The sequence below is a fragment of the Pseudophryne corroboree genome, chromosome 6 (genome assembly GCF_028390025.1).
Source record: "Pseudophryne corroboree isolate aPseCor3 chromosome 6, aPseCor3.hap2, whole genome shotgun sequence".
Taxonomy (NCBI): Eukaryota; Metazoa; Chordata; class Amphibia; order Anura; family Myobatrachidae; genus Pseudophryne; species Pseudophryne corroboree.
In genome coordinates this window covers 252915802-252934005 of record NC_086449.1, presented here as the reverse complement: position 1 = coordinate 252934005, position 18204 = coordinate 252915802, and the positions used below count along the sequence as shown (strand labels likewise).

The following is an 18204-nucleotide window of genomic DNA, read 5'->3' as shown; positions in this document are numbered from 1 at the left end:
TCAGTTGGTGTGCACTGGCTCCTCCCCCTATGACCCTCCTCCAAGCCTCAGTTAGGATACTGTGCCCGGACGAGCGTACACAATAAGGAAGGATTTTGAATCCCGGGTAAGACTCATACCAGCCACACCAATCACACCGTACAACTTGTGATCTGAACCCAGTTAACAGTATGATAAACGTAGGAGCCTCTGAACAGACGGCTCACAACAATAACAACCCGATTTTTTTGTAACAATAACTATGTACAAGTATTGCAGACAATCCGCACTTGGGATGGGCGCCCAGCATCCACTACGGACTACGAGAAATAGATTTATCGGTAAGTAAAATCTTATTTTCTCTGACGTCCTAGTGGATGCTGGGACTCCGTCAGGACCATGGGGATTATACCAAAGCTCCCAAACGGGCGGGAGAGTGCGGATGACTCTGCAGCACCGAATGAGAGAACTCCAGGTCCTCTTTAGCCAGGGTATCAAATTTGTAGAATTTTACAAACGTGTTCTCCCCCGACCACGTAGCTGCTCGGCAGAGTTGTAATGCCGAGACCCCTCGGGCAGCCGCCCAGGATGAGCCCACCTTCCTTGTGGAATGGGCCTTGACAGATTTAGGCTGTGGCAGGCCTGCCACAGAATGTGCAAGTTGAATTGTGCTACAAATCCAACGAGCAATCGTCTGCTTAGAAGCAGGAGCACCCAGCTTGTTGGGTGCATACAGTATAAACAGCGAGTCAGATTTTCTGACTCCAGCCGTCCTTGAAATATATATTCTCAATGCCCGGACAACGTCCAGCAACTTGGAATCCTCCAAATCGCTAGTAGCCGCAGGCACCACAATAGGCTGGTTCAGATGAAACGCTGACACCACCTTAGGCAGAAACTGAGGACGCGTCCGCAGTTCTGCCCTGTCCGAATGGAAAATCAGATATGGGCTTTTATACGATAAAGCCGCCAATTCTGATACTCTCCTGGCTGAAGCCAGGGCCAGTAGCATGGTTACTTTCCACGTAAGATATTTCAAATCCACCGATTTGAGTGGCTCAAACCAATGGGATTTGAGAAAATCCAAAACTACATTAAGGTCCCACGGAGCCACTGGGGGCACAACCGGGGGCTGTATATGTAGTACTCCTTTAACAAAAGTCTGGACTTCAGGAACTGAAGCCAATTCTTTCTGGAAGAAAATCGACAGGGCCGAAATTTGAACCTTAATGGACCCCAATTTGAGGCCCATAGACAATCCTGTTTGCAGGAAATGTAGGAATCGACCCAGTTGAAATTCCTCCGTGGGGGCCTTCCTGGCCTCACACCACGCAACATATTTTCTCCAAATGCGGTGATAATGTTGTGCAGTCACCTCCTTCCTGGCTTTAACCAGTGTAGGAATGACCTCTTCCGGAATGCCTTTTTCCCTTAGAATTCGGCGTTCAACCGCCACGCCGTCAAACGCAGCCGCGGTAAGTCTTGGAATAGACACGGTCCCTGCTGAATCAGGTCCCGTCTTAGAGGTAGAGGCCACGGATTTTCCGTGAGCATCTCCTGAAGTTCCGGGTACCAAGTTCTTCTTGGCCAATCCGGAGCCACGAGTATCGTTCTTACTCCCCTTTGCCGTATAATTCTCAGTACTTTGGGTATGAGAGGCAGAGGAGGAAACACATACACTGACTGGAACACCCACGGTGTTACCAGAGCGTCCACAGCTATTGCCTGAGGGTCTCTTGACCTGGCGCAATACCTGACCAGTTTTTTGTTGAGGCGAGACGCCATCATATCCACCTTTGGTTTTTCCCAACGGTTCACAATCATGTGGAAGACTTCTGAATGAAGTCCCCACTCTCCCGGGTGTAGATCGTGTCTGCTGAGGAAGTCTGCTTCCCAGTTGTCCACTCCCGGAATGAACACTGCTGACAGTGCTATCACATGATCTTCCGCCCAGCGAAGAATCCTTGCAGCTTCTGCCATTGCTCTCCTGCTTCTTGTGCCGCCCTGTCTGTTTACGTGGGCGACTGCCGTGATGTTGTCCGACTGGATCAACACCGGCTGACCCTGAAGCAGGGGTTTTGCCAGGCTTAGAGCATTGTTAATCGCTCTTAGCTCCAGTATATTTATGTGAAGAGACATCTCCAGGCTTGACCATACTCCCTGGAAGTTTCTTCCCTGTGTGACCGCTCCCCAGCCTCTCAGACTGGCATCCGTGGTCACCAGGACCCAGTCCTGTATGCCGAATCTGCGGCCTTCTAACAGATGAGCACTCTGCAACCACCACAGAAGAGACACCCTTGTCCGTGGCGATAAGGTTATCCGCTGATGCATCTGCAGATGCGATCCGGACCATTTGTCCAGCAGATCCCACTGAAAAGTTCGTGAGTGGAATCTGCCGAATGGGATTGCTTCGTAAGAAGCCACCATCTTTCCCAGGACTCTTGTGCATTGATGCACAGACACTTTTCCTGGTTTTAGGAGGTTCCTGACAAGTTCGGATAACTCCTTGGCTTTCTCCTCCGGAAGAAACACCTTTTTCTGAACCGTGTCCAGAATCATTCCCAGGAACAGCAGACGTGTTGTCGGGGTCAACTGAGATTTTGGAAAATTCAGAATCCACCCGTGTTGTTGCAGCACTACTTGGGTTAGTGCTACTCCGTCCTCCAGCTGTTCTCTGGACCTTGCCCTTATCAGGAGATCGTCCAAGTAAGGGATAATTAATACGCCTCTTCTTCGCACGTGCCGTGGACAATCCAAACGGCAGCGTCTGAAACTGATAATGACAGTTTTGCACCACGAACCTGAGGTACCCTTGATGTGAAGGGCAAATTGGGACATGTAGGTAAGCATCTTTTATGTCCAGGGACACCATAAAGTCCCCTTCTTCCAGATTCGCTATCACTGCTCTGAGTGATTCCATCTTGAACTTGAATTTTTGTATGTACAGGTTCAAAGATTTCAGATTTAGAATAGGTCTTACCGAGCCGTCCGGCTTCGGTACCACAAATAGCGTGGAGTAATACCCCTTTCCCTGTTGTAGGAGGGGTACCTTGACTATCACCTGCTGAGAAAACAGCTTGTGAATGGCTTCCAATACCGTCGCCCTGTCTGAGGGAGACGTTGGCAAAGCAGACTTTAGGAACCGGCGAGGGGGAGACTTCTCGAATTCCAACCTGTAACCCTGAGATACTACCTGCAGGATCCAGGGGTCCACCTGTGAGCAAGCCCACTGCGCGCTGAAATTCTTGAGTCGACCCCCCACCGTTCCTGAGTCCGCTTGTAAAGCCCCAGCGTCATGCTGAGGGCTTTGCAGAACCCGGGGAGGGCTTCTGTTCCTGGGAAGGAGCTGCTTGCTGCCCTCTCTTACCCTTTCCTCTGCCTCGGGGCAGATATGACTGTCCTTTTGCCCGCTTGTTCTTATAGGACCGAAAGGACTGCGGCTGAAAAGACGGTGTCTTTTTCTGTTGGGAGGGGGTCTGAGGTAAAAAGGTGGATTTCCCGGCAGTTGCCGTGGCCACCAGATCCGATAGACCGACGCCAAATAATTCCTCCCCTTTATACGGCAATACTTCCATATGCCGTTTGGAATCCGCATCACCTGACCACTGTCGTGTCCATAAACTTCTTCTGGCAGATATGGACATCGCACTTACTCTCGATGCCAGAGTGCAAATATCCCTCTGAGCATCTCGCATATAAAGAAAAGCATTCTTTAATTGCTCTAAAGTCAGTAAAATACTGTCCCTATCCAGGGTATCAATATTTTCAGTCAGGGAATCCGACCAGACCACCCCAGCACTGCACATCCAGGCTGAGGCGATGGCTGGTCGCAGTATAACACCAGTATGTGTGTATATACTTTTTAGGGTAGTTTCCAGCCTCCTATCAGCTGGATCCTTGAGGGCGGCCGTATCAGGAGACGGTAACGCCACTTTTTTGATAAGCGTGTGAGCGCCTTATCCACCTTAGGGGGTGTTTCCCAGCGCGCCCTAACCTCTGGCGGGAAAGGGTATAATGCCAATAACTTTTTTGAAATTAGCACTTTTCTATCTGGGTTAACCCACGCTTCATCACATACATCATTCAATTCCTCTGATTCAGGAAAAACTACAGGTAGTTTTTTCACCCCCCACATAATACCCCTTTTTGTGGTACTTGTAGTATCAGAGATATGCAAAGCCTCCTTCATTGCCGTGATCATATAACGTGTGGCCCTACTGGAAAATAAGTTTGTTTCTTCACCGTCGACACTAGATTCAGTGTCCGTGTCTGGGTCTGTGTCGACCGACTGAGGTAAAGGGCGTTTTACAGCCCCTGACGGTGTCTGAGACGCCTGGGCAGGTACTAACTGGTTTGCCGGCCGTCTCATGTCGTCAACTGATTTTTGTAATGTGCTGACATTATCACGTAATTCCATAAACAAAGCCATCCATTCCGGTGTCGACTCCCTGGGGGGTGACATCACCATTACCGGCAATTGCTCTGCCTCCACACCAACATCGTCCTCATACATGTCGACACACACGTACCGACACACAGCAGACACACAGGGAATGCTCTATTGAAGACAGGACCCCACTAGCCCTTTGGGGAGACAGAGGGAGAGTTTGCCAGCACACACCCAAGCGCTATAATATATATGGGAACAACCCTATATAAGTGTTGTATCCTTATAGCAGCTTAAATAATAAGAATTTACTTACCGATAATTCTATTTCTCGGAGTCCGTAGTGGATGCTGGGGTTCCTGAAAGGACCATGGGGAATAGCGGCTCCGCAGGAGACAGGGCACAAAAAGTAAAGCTTTCCGATCAGGTGGTGTGCACTGGCTCCTCCCCCTATGACCCTCCTCCAGACTCCAGTTAGGTACTGTGCCCGGACGAGCGTAAACAATAAGGGAGGAATTTTGAATCCCGGGTAAGACTCATACCAGCCACACCAATCACACTGTACAACCTGTGATCTGAACCCAGTTAACAGTATGATAACAGCGGAGCCTCTGAAAAGATGGCTCACAACAACAATAACCCGATTTAGTTAGCAATAACTATGTACAAGTATTGCAGATAATCCGCACTTGGGATGGGCGCCCAGCATCCACTACGGACTCCGAGAAATAGAATTATCGGTAAGTAAATTCTTATTTTCTCTATCGTCCTTGTGGATGCTGGGGTTCCTGAAAGGACCATGGGGATTATACCAAAGCTCCCAAACGGGCGGGAGAGTGCGGATGACTCTGCAGCACCGAATGAGAGAACTCCAGGTCCTCTTTTGCCAGGGTATCAAATTTGTAGAATTTTACAAACGTGTTCTCCCCCGACCACGTAGCTGCTCGGCAAAGTTGTAATGCCGAGACCCCTCGGGCAGCCGCCCAAGATGAGCCCACCTTCCTTGTGGAATGGGCCTTAACAGATTTAGACTGTGGCAGGCCTGCCACAGAATGTGCAAGTTGAATTGTGCTACCAATCCCACGAGCAATCGACTGCTTAGAAGCAGAAGCACCCAGCATTGTTGGGTGCATACAGGATAAACAGCAAGTCAGATTTCCTGACTCCAGCCAACCTGGAAACTATATTTTCAGGGCCCTGATAACATCCAGCAACTTGGAGTCCTCCAAGTCCCTAGTAGCCGCAGGTACCACAATAAGCTGGTTCAGGTGAAACGCTGACACCACCTTAAAGAGAAACTGGGGACGAGTCCGCAGCTTTGCTCTGTCCGAATGGACAATCAGATATGGCTTTGTGAAATAAAGCCGCCAATTCTGACACTCGCCTGGCCGAGGCCAGGACCAACAGCATGGTCATTTTCCATGTGAGATATATCAAATCCACAGATTTGAGTTGTTTAAACCAATGTGATTTTTTAGGAATCCCAAAACTACGTTGAGATCGCCCAGTGCCACTGGAGACATCAAAGGGGCTGTATATGCAGTACTCCCTTAACAACTTCTGGACTTCAGGAACTGAAGCCAATTTCTTTCTGGAAGAAAATCAACAGGCCGAAATTTGAACCTTAATGGACCCAATTTGAGACCCATAGACACTCCTGTTTGCAGGAAATGTAGAAATTAACCTAGTTGAAATTCTTCCGTGGAGCCTTCCTGGACTCACACCCTGGCACATATTTTCACCTAAGTGGTGATAATGTTGTGCGGTCACCTCCTTCCTGGCTCTGACCAGGGTAGGGATGACCTCTTCCGGAATGCCTCTTTCCCTTAGGATCCGGCGTTCACCCGCCTTGGCGTCAACGCAGCTGCGGTAAGTCCCGGAACAGACACGGTTCTTGCCGAATCAAGACCCTTCTTAGTATCTCTTGAAGTTCCGGGAACCAAGTCCTTCTTGGCCAAACCGGAGCCACGAGTATAGTTCTTACTCCTCTCCTTCCTATCATTTTCAATACATTGGGTATGAAAAGCAGAGGATGGAACACATACACCGACTGGTACACCGACGGTGTTACCAGAGCGTCCCAGCTATTGCCTGAGTGTCTCTTGACCTGGCGCTTCAGGTGGGACGCCATCATAACCACCTTTGGTCTTTCCCAACGGTTTACAATCATGTGGAAACTTCCAGATTAAGTTTCCACTTTTCCGGGTGGAATTCATTTATGCTGAGGAAATCTTCCCAGTTGCCCACTCCCGGAATGAACACTGCTGACAGTGTTATCACATGATTTTCCGCCCAGCGAAGAATCCTTGCTGTCATTGCCCTCCTGCTTCTTGTGTCGCCCCGTCTGATAACGTGGGCGACCGCCATGATGATGTCCTACTGGATCAGCACCGGTTGACTTTGAAGCAGGAGTCTTCCTAGGCTCAGAGCATTGTAAATTGCCCTTAGCTCCAGTATATTCATGTGGAGAGAAGTCTCCAGACTTGACCACACTTCCTTGGAAATTTTTTCCCTGTGTGACTACTCCCCAGCCTCTCAGGCTGGTATCCGTGGTCCCCAGAACACAGTCCTGAATGCTGAGTGTGCTGCCCTCTAAAAGATGAGCACTCTGCAGCCCCCACAGAAGAGACACCCTTGTCCTTGGAGACAGGATTATCCGCTGATGCATCTGAAAATGCGATCCGGACCATTCGTCCAGCAAATCCCCTGAGATCTGCCGAATGGAATCGCTTCGTAAGAAGCCACCATTTTTCCCAGGACTCCTGTGCATTGATGCACTGATACTTGGCCTGGTTTTAGGAGGTTTCTGACTAGGTCGAATAACTCCTTGGCTTTTTCCTCCCGGAGGAACACCTTTTTCTGGACTATGCCCAGAATCATTCCTAGGAACAGCAGACGTATCGTCGGAAAACAGCTGCGATTCTTGGAATATTTAGAATCCAGTCGTGCTGTCGTAGAACTACTTTAGATAGTGCTCTTCCGACCTCCAACTGTTCTCTGGAACTTGCCCTTTTCAGGATATCGTCCAAGTAAGGGATAATTTAGATGCCTTTTTTCTTTGAAGAAACATCTTTTCGGCCATTACCTTGGTAAAAGGCCCGGGGTGCCGTGGATAATTCAAACGGCATCGTCTGAAACTGATATTGACAGTTCTGTACCACGAACCAGAGGTACCCTTGTTGAGAAGGGCAAATTTGGACATGGAGGTAATCCTTGATGTCCAGGGACACCATATAGTCCCCTTTTTTCCGGTTCGCTATCACTGCTCTGAGTGACTCCATCTCGATTTGAACCTTTTATGTAAGTGTTCAAAGATTTCAGTTTAGACTATGTCTCACCAAGCCGTCTGGCTTCAGTACCACAATATAGTGTGGAAAAATAATACCCTTTTCCTTGTTGTAGGAGGGGTACTTTGATTATCACCTGCTGAATATACAGCTTGTGAATTGTTTCCAATGCTGCCTCCCTGTCGGAGGGAGCCGTTGGTAAAGCAGACTTCAGAAACCTGCGAGGAGAAGATGTCTCGACTCTCCAATCTGTACCCCTGGGATAATACTTGTACTATCTAGGGGTCAACCTGCGAGTGATCCCACTGCGCGCTGAGACTCTTGAGACTACCCCCCCACCTTGAGTCCGCTTGCACGGCCCCAGCGTCATGCTGAGGACTTGGCAGACGCGGTGGAGGGCTTCTTTTCCTGGGAAGGGGCTGCCTGCTGCAGTCTACTTCCCTTACCTCTATGTCTGGGCAGATATGACTGGCCTTTTGCCTGCATGCCCTCATGGGAAAGGAAGGATTGAGGCTGAAAAGACGGTGTCTTTTTCAGCTGAGATGTAACTTGGGGTAAAAAGGTTGGATTTCCCAGCTGTTGCCGTGGTCCCCAGGTCCGATGGACCGACCCCAACTAACTCCTTCCCTTTATACGGCAATACTTCCATGTGCCGTATGGGATCTGTATCACCTGACCACTGTCGTGTCCATGACATCTTCTGGGTGATATGGACAACGTACTTATCTTGATGCCAGAGAGCAAATATCCCTCTGTGCATCTCACGTACATATATATAGAATGCATCCTATTAAATGCTCTATATGAATAAAATATTTTCAGTCAGGGAATCCGACCAAGCCAACCCAGCACTGCATCTCCAGGCTGATGGCGATCGCTGGTCGCAGTATAACCACCGTATGTGTGTATATACTTTTTAGGATATCTTTCCAGCTTCCTATCAGCTGGCTCCTTGAGGGCGGCCGTATCTGGAGACGGTAACGCCACTTGATAAGCGTGTGAGCGCCTTATCACCCTAAGGGGTGTTTCCCAACGCGCCCTAATTTCTGGCGGGAAAGGGTATAACGCCAATATTTGCTATCGGGGTAACCCCACGCATCATCACACACTTCATTTTATTTTATCTGATTCAGGAAAAACTACAGGTAGTTTTTTCACTCCCACATAATACCCTTTTTTGTGGTACTTGTAGTATCAGAAATATGCAACACCTCCTTCATTGCCCTTAACGTGTGGCCCTAATGAGAAATACGTTTGTTTATTCACCGTCGACACTGGATTCAGTGTCCGTGTCTGTGTCTGTGTCGACCGACTGAGGTAAATGGGCGTTTTTAACGCCCCTGACGGTGTTTCTGAGACGCCTGGACCGGTACTAATAGTTTGTCGGCCGTCTCACGTCGTCAACCGACCTTGCAGCGTGTTGACATTCTCACGTAATTCCCTAAATAAGCCATCCATTCCGGTGTCGACTCCCTAGAGAGTGACATCACCATTACAGGCAATTTCTCCGCCTCCTCACCAACATCGTCCTCATACATGTCGACACACACGTACCGACACACAGCACACACACCGGGAATGCTCTGACAGAGGACAGGACCCACACTAGCCCTTTGGGGAGACAGAGGGAGAGTTTGCCAGCACACACCAAAACGCTATAATTATATAGGGACAACCTTATATAAGTGTTTTCCCTTATAGCATCTTTATATATATCTCAATATCGCCAAAATCAGTACCCCCCCTCTCTGTTTTAACCCTGTTTCTGTAGTGCAGTGCAGGGGAGAGCCTGGGAGCCTTCTCTCCAGGCTTTCTGTGAGAGAAAATGGCGCTGTGTGCTGAGGAGATAGGCCCCGCCCCTTTTTCGGCGGGCTCGTCTCCCGCTATTTAGTGAATCTTGGCAGGGGTTAAATATCTCCATATAGCCTCTGGGGGCTATATGTGAGGTATTTTTCGCCAAAAAAGGTTTTCATTTGCCTCCCAGGGCGCCCCCCTCCCAGCGCCCTGCACCCTCAGTGACTGCCGTGTGAAGTGTGCTGAGAGGAAAATGGCGCACAGCTGCAGTGCTGTGCGCTACCTTTAGAAGACTGCAGGAGTCTTCTGCCGCCGATTCTGGACCTCTTCTTACTTCAGCATCTGCAAGGGGGCCGGCGGCGCGGCTCCGGTGACCATCCAGGCTGTACCTGTGATCGTCCCTCTGGAGCTGATGTCCAGTAGCCAAGAAGCCAATCCATCCTGCACGCAGGTGAGTTCACTCCTTCTCCCCTAAGTCCCTCGTTGCAGTGATCCTGTTGCCAGCAGGACTCACTGTAAAATAAAAAACCTAAGCTAAACTTTCTCTAAGCAGCTCTTTAGGAGAGCCACCTAGATTGCACCCTTCTCGGCCGGGCACAAAAATCTAACTGGAGTCTGGAGGAGGGTCATAGGGGGAGGAGCCAGTGCACACCACCTGATCGGAAAGCTTTACTTTTTGTGCCCTGTCTCCTGCGGAGCCGCTATTCCCCATGGTCCTTTCAGGAACCCCAGCATCCACAAGGACGATAGAGAAATAGTAATATCGCCAAAAAAAGTGCCCCCCCTCTCTGTTTTACCCTGTTTCTGTAGTGCAGTGCAGGGGAGAGTCCTGGGAGCCTTCCTCACAGCGGAGCTGAGCAGGAAAATGGCGCTGTGTGCTGAGGAGAATAAGCCCCGCACCCTATTTCGGCGGGCTCTTCTCCGGAGTTTGTGAGATCTGGCAGGGGTTAAATACATCCATATAGCCTCAAGGGCTATATGTGATGTATTTTTAGCCATAAAAAGGTATTATACATTGCTGCCCAGGGCGCCCCCCCCAGCGCCCTCCACCCTCAGTGACCGCTGTGTGAAGTGTGCTGACAACAATGGCGCACAGCTGCAGTGCTGTGCGCTACCTCAGGAAGACTGAAAAGTCTTCTGCCGCCTGCTTCTGGACCTCTTCCATCTTCGGCATCTGCAAGGGGGGTCGGCGGCGCGGCTCCGGGACCGGACTCCATGGCTGGGCCTGTGTTCGATCCCTCTGGAGCTAATGGTGTCCAGTAGCCTAAGAAGCCAATCCATCCTGCACGCAGGTGAGTTGACTTCTCTCCCCTAAGTCCCTCGATGCAGTGAGCCTGTTGCCAGCAGGACTCACTGAAAATAAAAAACCTAAAAACTTTTTCTAAGCAGCTCTTTAGGAGAGCCACCTAGATTGCACCCTGCTCGGACGGGCACAAAAACCTAACTGAGGCTTGGAGGAGGGTCATAGGGGGAGGAGCCAGTGCACACCACCTGATCCTAAAGCTTTATTTTTGTGCCCTGTCTCCTGCGGAGCCGCTAATCCCCATGGTCCTGACGGAGTCCCAGCATCCACTAGGACGTCAGAGAAAATAGACTGTGCAGGCAGACCAACATAGACTGTGTCGGCAGGGCCGGGCTCCGTCCCCGTCGAATAGTCAATGTCGGGCTGTACGGCGCATTGCACCGTGTGTACACAGCCTTAAGCCCACTTTCTTCTCACTTTAAGTATGCCGTACCTTGGCACCTGTTTAAGAAGTGAATGGCTGTACATATTATACCATGGTCAATCTCCTTCTCTTAATTTTAAGATATATTGTATATACAGTATATACTTAAATGGTAATAAAACAACTTATCTGTTGAAGCATTTATCTGGAGTGCCATGCCATTTGTTTTCAACTATTCCATTATTTTCCTGCGGCACCCAAGTTTGTGGACTAGTTAGGGCGGAGTACTTACAATTTTTAAGATAAAAGACAGACAGATATACACACACACACACACACACACACACACACACACACACAATTACACATACATACATACATACATACATGTATATACAAACATGCATTCCCCGAGGCACACTATCAGACTCCCTGAACGAGGTAAACTTCACAGGCTAAGTGTTTAATATAGATAACTGCATAACTGCTCTTTTCACGTAACCAGAAATTCACTCAAAAAAAGGTAAAGATCTGCAAAAGGAAACTTCAAAAGAGACCAAGCTATCAATAGAATGATATTGACGGCAGACGCATCTTAGCAGAGACTGAATACTTGATGACAAATACACATCAATAAAGCAGTACACAAGGTATTGTCAGTGATCTATAAATCAAAGAGCACAGCCTAACATACATCAAAGGATCTCATTTCTGTAGAGTGAGCATGGAGTCTATACTACCATTTACAAGTAGCAGAAACTTTGCTTTAAATCGATGCCAAACTGATGTAATCAAACCCAGCAGGACAGAGCTGCCATCATTAGTGATGCAATTCCGAGAAGTGGACTGCAAACATAGGGGCTCATACAGTTGGATGCAATTTAGGTCACAAATTTAAGTGCAAGTTACGGCCATAACAAAATATTCCTCTTGTGTAAGTTACGTTATTAGTGTGTTGTATGCAACGCTAGAAACATCTCTTCAGTGTAGTGACAATACATAAATAGAAGTGTTAGGGCTCTGTAAGGAGCAAGTCAGTGATAAGGGTTTTTATTTAGTAAAGACGTTGATGCCTATATGGACCTAGGATAACCCCCCCCCCCCCCGTGGATGACTAGACTATGTAATGAGCTCCAACACAACTGTACAGTATTGAGGCTATTTCAGCCCTAGCCTTTCCTTCTCCGTTACAACTTTCTCAGCATAGGCGCTATAGGTATCAGACTACAACCAGACAGTGACATACTCAATTGTACTATGCATGAGCAGTATGGAAATAATAAGATTTTACTCACCGGTAAATCTATTTCTCGTAGTCCGTAGTGGATGCTGGGGACTCCGTAAGGACAATGGGGAATAGCGGCTCCGCAGGAGACTGGGCACAGCTAAGAAAGATTTAGGACTACCTGGTGTGCACTGGCTCCTCCCACTATGACCCTCCTCCAGACTTCAGTAAGGATACTGTGCCCGAAAGAGCTGACACAATAAGGAAGGATTTTGAATCCCGGGTAAGACTCATACCAGCCACACCAATCACACCGTATAACTCGTGATAATATACCCAGTTAACCGTATGAACACAACTGAGCCTCTCAAAAGATGGCTCAACAATAACCCTTGTAGTTAACAATAACTATATACAAGTAATGCAGACAGTCCGCACTTGGGATGGGCGCCCAGCATCCACTACGGACTACGAGAAATAGATTTACCGGTGAGTAAAATCTTATTTTCTCGGACGTCCTAGTGGATGCTGGGGACTCCGTAAGGACCATGGGGATTATACCAAAGCTCCCAAACGGGCGGGAGAGTGCGGATGACTCTGCAGCACCGAATGAGAGAACTCAAGGTCCTCCTCAGCCAGGGTATCAAATTTGTAGAATTTTGCAAACGTGTTTGCCCCTGACCAAGTAGCAGCTCGGCAAAGTTGTAAAGCCGAGACCCCTCGGGCAGCCGCCCAAGAAGAGCCCACTTTCCTCGTGGAATGGGCTTTTACAGATTTAGGCTGTGGCAGGCCAGCCACAGAGTGCGCAAGCTGAATTGTGCTACAAATCCAGCGAGCAATAGTCTGCTTTGAAGCAGGAGCACCCATCTTGTTTGGTGCATACAGGATAAATAGCGAGTCAGTCTTCCTGACTCCAGCCGTCCTGGAAACATAAATTTTCAAGGCCCTGACTACGTCCAGTAACTTGGAGTCCTCCAAGTCCCTAGTAGCCACAGGCACCACGATAGGTTGGTTCAAGTGAAAAGCTGATACCACCTTAGGAAGAAACTGGGGACGAGTCCTCAATTCTGCCCTATCCATATGGAAAATCAAATAGGGGCTTTTACATGACAAAGCCGCCAATTCTGACACACGCCTTGCCGAAGCCAAGGCCAAAAGCATGACCACTTTCCACGTGAGATATTTTAAATCCACGGTTTTGAGTGGCTCAAACCAATGTGACTTTAGGAAACCCAACACCACGTTGAGGTCCCACGGTGCCACTGGAGGCACAAAAGGAGGCTGAATATGCAGCACTCCCTTGACAAATGTCTGAACTTCAGGCAGTGAAGCCAGTTCTTTTTGGAAGAAAATCGACAGAGCCGAAATCTGGACCTTAATGGAACCCAGTTTTAGGCCCATAGTCACCCCTGACTGTAGGAAGTGCAGAAATCGACCTAGCTGGAATTCCTCCGTTGGGGCCTTCCTGGCCTCACACCACGCAACATATTTTCGCCATATGCGGTGATAATGTTGTACGGTTACATCTTTTCTAGCTTTAATAAGCGTAGGAATGACTTCCTCCGGAATACCCTTTTCTTTTAGGATCCGGTGTTCTTTTTGTTTAAGCGGGACGCCATCATGTCCACCTGTGGCTTTTCCCAACGGTTTACAATCAGTTGGAAGACTTCTGGATGAAGTCCCCACTCTCCCGGGTGGAGGTCGTGCCTGCTGAGGAAGTCTGCTTCCCAGTTGTCCACTCCCGGAATGAACACTGCTGACAGTGCTAACACGTGATTTTCCGCCCATCGGAGAATCCTTGTGGCTTCTGCCATCGCCGTCCTGCTTCTTGTGCCGCCCTGTCGATTTACATGGGCGACTGCCGTGATGTTGTCTGACTGGATCAGAACCGGCTGGTTTTGAAGCAGGGGCTTTGCTTGACTTAGGGCATTGTAAATGGCCCTCAGTTCCAGAACATTTATGTGTAGGGAAGTCTCCTGACTTGACCAAAGTCCTTGGAAGTTTCTTCCCCGTGTGACTGCACCCCAGCCCCGAAGGCTGGCATCCGTGGTCACCAGGACCCAGTCCTGTATGCCGAATCTGCAACCCTCTCTGAGATGAGCACTCTGCAGCCACCAAAGCAGAGACACCCTGGTCCTTGGAGACAGGGTTATCAACTGATGCATTTGAAGATGCGATCCGGACCATTGGTCCAACAGGTCCCACTGAAAGGTTCTGGCATGGAACCTGCCGAATGGAATCGCTTCGTAGGAAGCTACCATCTTTCCCAGGACTCGCGTGCAATGATGCACCGACACCTGTTTTGGTTTCAGGAGGCCTCTCACTAGAGACGACAGCTCCTTGGCTTTCTCCTCTGGGAGAAACACTTTTTTCTGGACTGTGTCCAGAATCATCCCCAGGAACAGTAGACATGTCGCCGGAACCAGCTGAGACTTTGGAATATTCAGAATCCAACCGTGCTGGTGTAGCACCTCCAGAGATAATGCTACGCCGACCAACAACTGCTCTCTGGACCTCGCCCTTATCAGGAGATCGTCCAAGTATGGGATAATTAAAACTCCCTTTTTCCGAAGGAGTATCATCATTTCGGCCATTACCTTGGTAAATACCCTCGGTGCCGTGGACAGGCCGAACGGCAACGTCTGGAATTGGTAATGACAAATCTGTACCACAAATCTGAGGTACTCCTGGTGAGGATGGTAAATGGGGACATGCAGGTAAGCCTCCTTGATGTCCAGATATACCATGTAATCTCCCTCTTCCAGGCTTGCAATAACCGCCCTGAGCGATTCCATCTTGAACTTGAATTTTCTTAAATATGTGTTCAAGGATTTCAAATTTAAAATGGGTCTCACCGAACCGTCCGGTTTCGGTACCACAAACATTGTGGAATAGTAACCCCGTCCTTGTTGAAGTAGGGGCACCTTGACTATCACCTGTTGGGAATACAGCTTGTGAATTTCCTCTAACACAGCCTCCCTTTCTGAAGGAGTCGTTGGTAAGGCAGATTTGAGGAAACGGCGGGGGGGGGGGGGGGGGGGGGTGTCTCGAATTCCAGCCTGTACCCCTGAGATACCACTTGAAGGATCTACCTGTGAGCGAGCCCACTGATTGCTGAAGTTTTTGAGACGGCCCCCCACCGTACCTGGCTCCGCCTGCTGAGCCCCAGCGTCATGCGGCGGACTTAGCAGAAGAAGCGGGGGAGGACTTTTGTTCCTGGGAAGTGGCTGTATGCTGCAGCTTTTTTCCCCTACCTCTGCCTCTGGGCAGAAAGGACGCGCCTCTACCCCGTCTGCTCTTTTGGGGGCGAAAGGACTGCACCTGATAATACGGTGCTCTCTTTGGTTGTGAGGGGACATGTGGCAAAAATGCTGACTTCCCAGCTGTTGCTGTGGACACTAAGTCTGAAAGACCATCCCCGAACAACTCCTCACCCTTATAAGGCAAAACCTCCATGTGCCTTTTAGAATCTGCATCACCTGTCCACTGCCGGGTCCATAACCCTCTCCTGGCACAAATGGACAGTGCACTTATTTTTGATGCCAGCCGGCAAATATCCCTCTGTGCATCTCTTATGTAAAAGACAGCGTCTTTAATATGTTCTACGTTTAGCAATATAGTGTCCCTGTCTAGGGTGTTAATGTTTTCTGACAGGGAGTCTGACCATGCAGCTGCAGCACTGCACATCCATGCTGAGGCAATAGCTGGTCTCAGTATAATACCAGTGTGTGTATATATAGCTTTCTGGAGAGCCTCCTGCTTTCTGTCAGCAGGTTCCTTTAGGGCGGCCGTATCCTGGGACGGCAGTGCCACCTTTTTTGATAAGCGCGTAAGTGCTTTATCCACCCTAGGGGGTGTTTCCCAACGTGACCTATCCTCTGGCGGGAAAGGGTACGCCATTAGTAATTTTTTTGAAATTACCAATTTTTTATCGGGGGAAGCCCACGCTAGTTCACACACTTCATTCAATTCTTCAGAAGGGGGAAAAACTACTGGTAGTTTTTTCTCCCCAAACATAATACCCTTTTTTGTGGTACCTGGGGTCACCTCAGAAATGTGTAAAACATTTTTCATTGCCTCAATCATATAACGAGTGGCCCTATTGGACATTACATTAGTCTCTTCGTCGTCGACACTGGTATCAGTATCCGTGTCGACATCTGTGTCTGCCATCTGAGGTAGCGGGCGTTTTAGAGCCCCTGATGACTTTTGAGACGTCTGGGCAGGCACGGACTGAGAAGCCGGCTGCCCCGCATTTGGCATGTCGTCAAATTTTTTATGTAAGGAGTCGACACTTTCGCGTAATTCCTTCCACAAGTCCATCCACTCCGGTGTCTGCCCCGCAGGGGGTGACAACACATTTATAGGCACCTGCTCCTCCTCCACATAAGTCTCCTCATCAAACATGTCGACACAGCCGTACCGACACACCGCACACACACAGGGAATGCTCTGACAGAAGACAGGACCCCACAAAGCCCTTTGGGGAGACAGAGAGAGAGTATGCCAGCACACACCAGAGCGCTATATAAATCAGGGATTAACTAAATTATATCCCCTTATAGCTGCTATATGTATATTGCGCCTAAATTTAGTGCCCCCCCTCTCTTTTTTACCCTTTTCTGTAGTGTAGACTGCAGGGGAGAGCCAGGGAGCTTCCTTCCAGCGGAGCTGTGAGGGAGAAATGGCGCCAGTGTGCTGAGGGAGATAGCTCCGCCCCTTTTTCGGCTGACTTTTCTCCCGCTTTTTTATGGATTCTGGCAGGGGTATTTATCACATATATAGCCTCTGGGGCTATATATTGTGATATATTTGCCAGCCAAGGTGTATTTATTGCTTCTCAGGGCGCCCCCCCCCAGCGCCCTGCACCCTCAGTGACCGGAGTGTGAAGTGTGTATGAGGAGCAATGGCGCACAGCTGCAGTGCTGTGCGCTACCTTGGTGAAGACTGATGTCTTCTGCCGCCGATTTTCCGGATTCTTCTTGCTTCTGGCTCTGTAAGGGGGCCGGCGGCGCGGCTCCGGGACCGAACACCAATGGCCGGTTCCATGCGGTCGATCCCTCTGGAGCTAATGGTGTCCAGTAGCCTAAGAAGCCCAAGCTACCACCAGTTAGGTAGGTTCGCTTCTTCTCCCCTTAGTCCCTCGCTGCAGTGAGTCTGTTGCCAGCAGATCTCACTGTAAAATAAAAAACCTAAAATATACTTTCTCTCTAGGAGCTCAGGAGAGCCCCTAGTGTGCATCCAGCTCAGCCGGGCACAGGATTCTAACTGAAGTCTGGAGGAGGGTCATAGTGGGAGGAGCCAGTGCACACCAGGTAGTCCTAAATCTTTCTTAGCTGTGCCCAGTCTCCTGCGGAGCCGCTATTCCCCATGGTCCTTACGGAGTCCCCAGCATCCACTAGGACGTCAGAGAAAAAAAACTAAATGCGCTTTTGTCTAACTCTACATGGACTCCAAAACGGGCTATAGAAACCTTAAGTTGATAGAAAATACATTGGGGCAGATGTATTAACCTGGAGAAGGCATAAGGAAGTGATAAACCAGTGATAAATGCAAGGTGATAAACACACCAGCCACTCAGCTCCCATATGTAAATGAACAGTTAGGAGCTGATTGGCTGGTGCATTCTCACCTTGCACTTAACACTGCTTTATCACTGGTTTATCACTTCCTTATGCCTTCTACAGGTTAATACATCTACCCCACTATTCCAAATATCCAATGTTATATTAGGGTACAGGAATTGTACATACAGTGTTTGTACATGTTACAAAAAGTTACTGCCTTTATCATGTTTAGACATAAATATGATATGGAATGTAACTCTGCTAATGCTGGTTATGCCTAGTGGTGCAAACCAATCAA

At 49.0% G+C, this 18204-nt stretch overlaps 1 protein-coding gene across 26 annotated transcripts in view; it reads right to left on the bottom strand.

Annotated features, from left to right (window-relative positions):
* The window catches only part of PPIP5K1 (diphosphoinositol pentakisphosphate kinase 1), a 281975-nt gene that overhangs the window by 97460 nt on the left and 166311 nt on the right, over positions 1-18204 (bottom strand). The gene's annotated exons all lie outside the window — the stretch shown is intronic.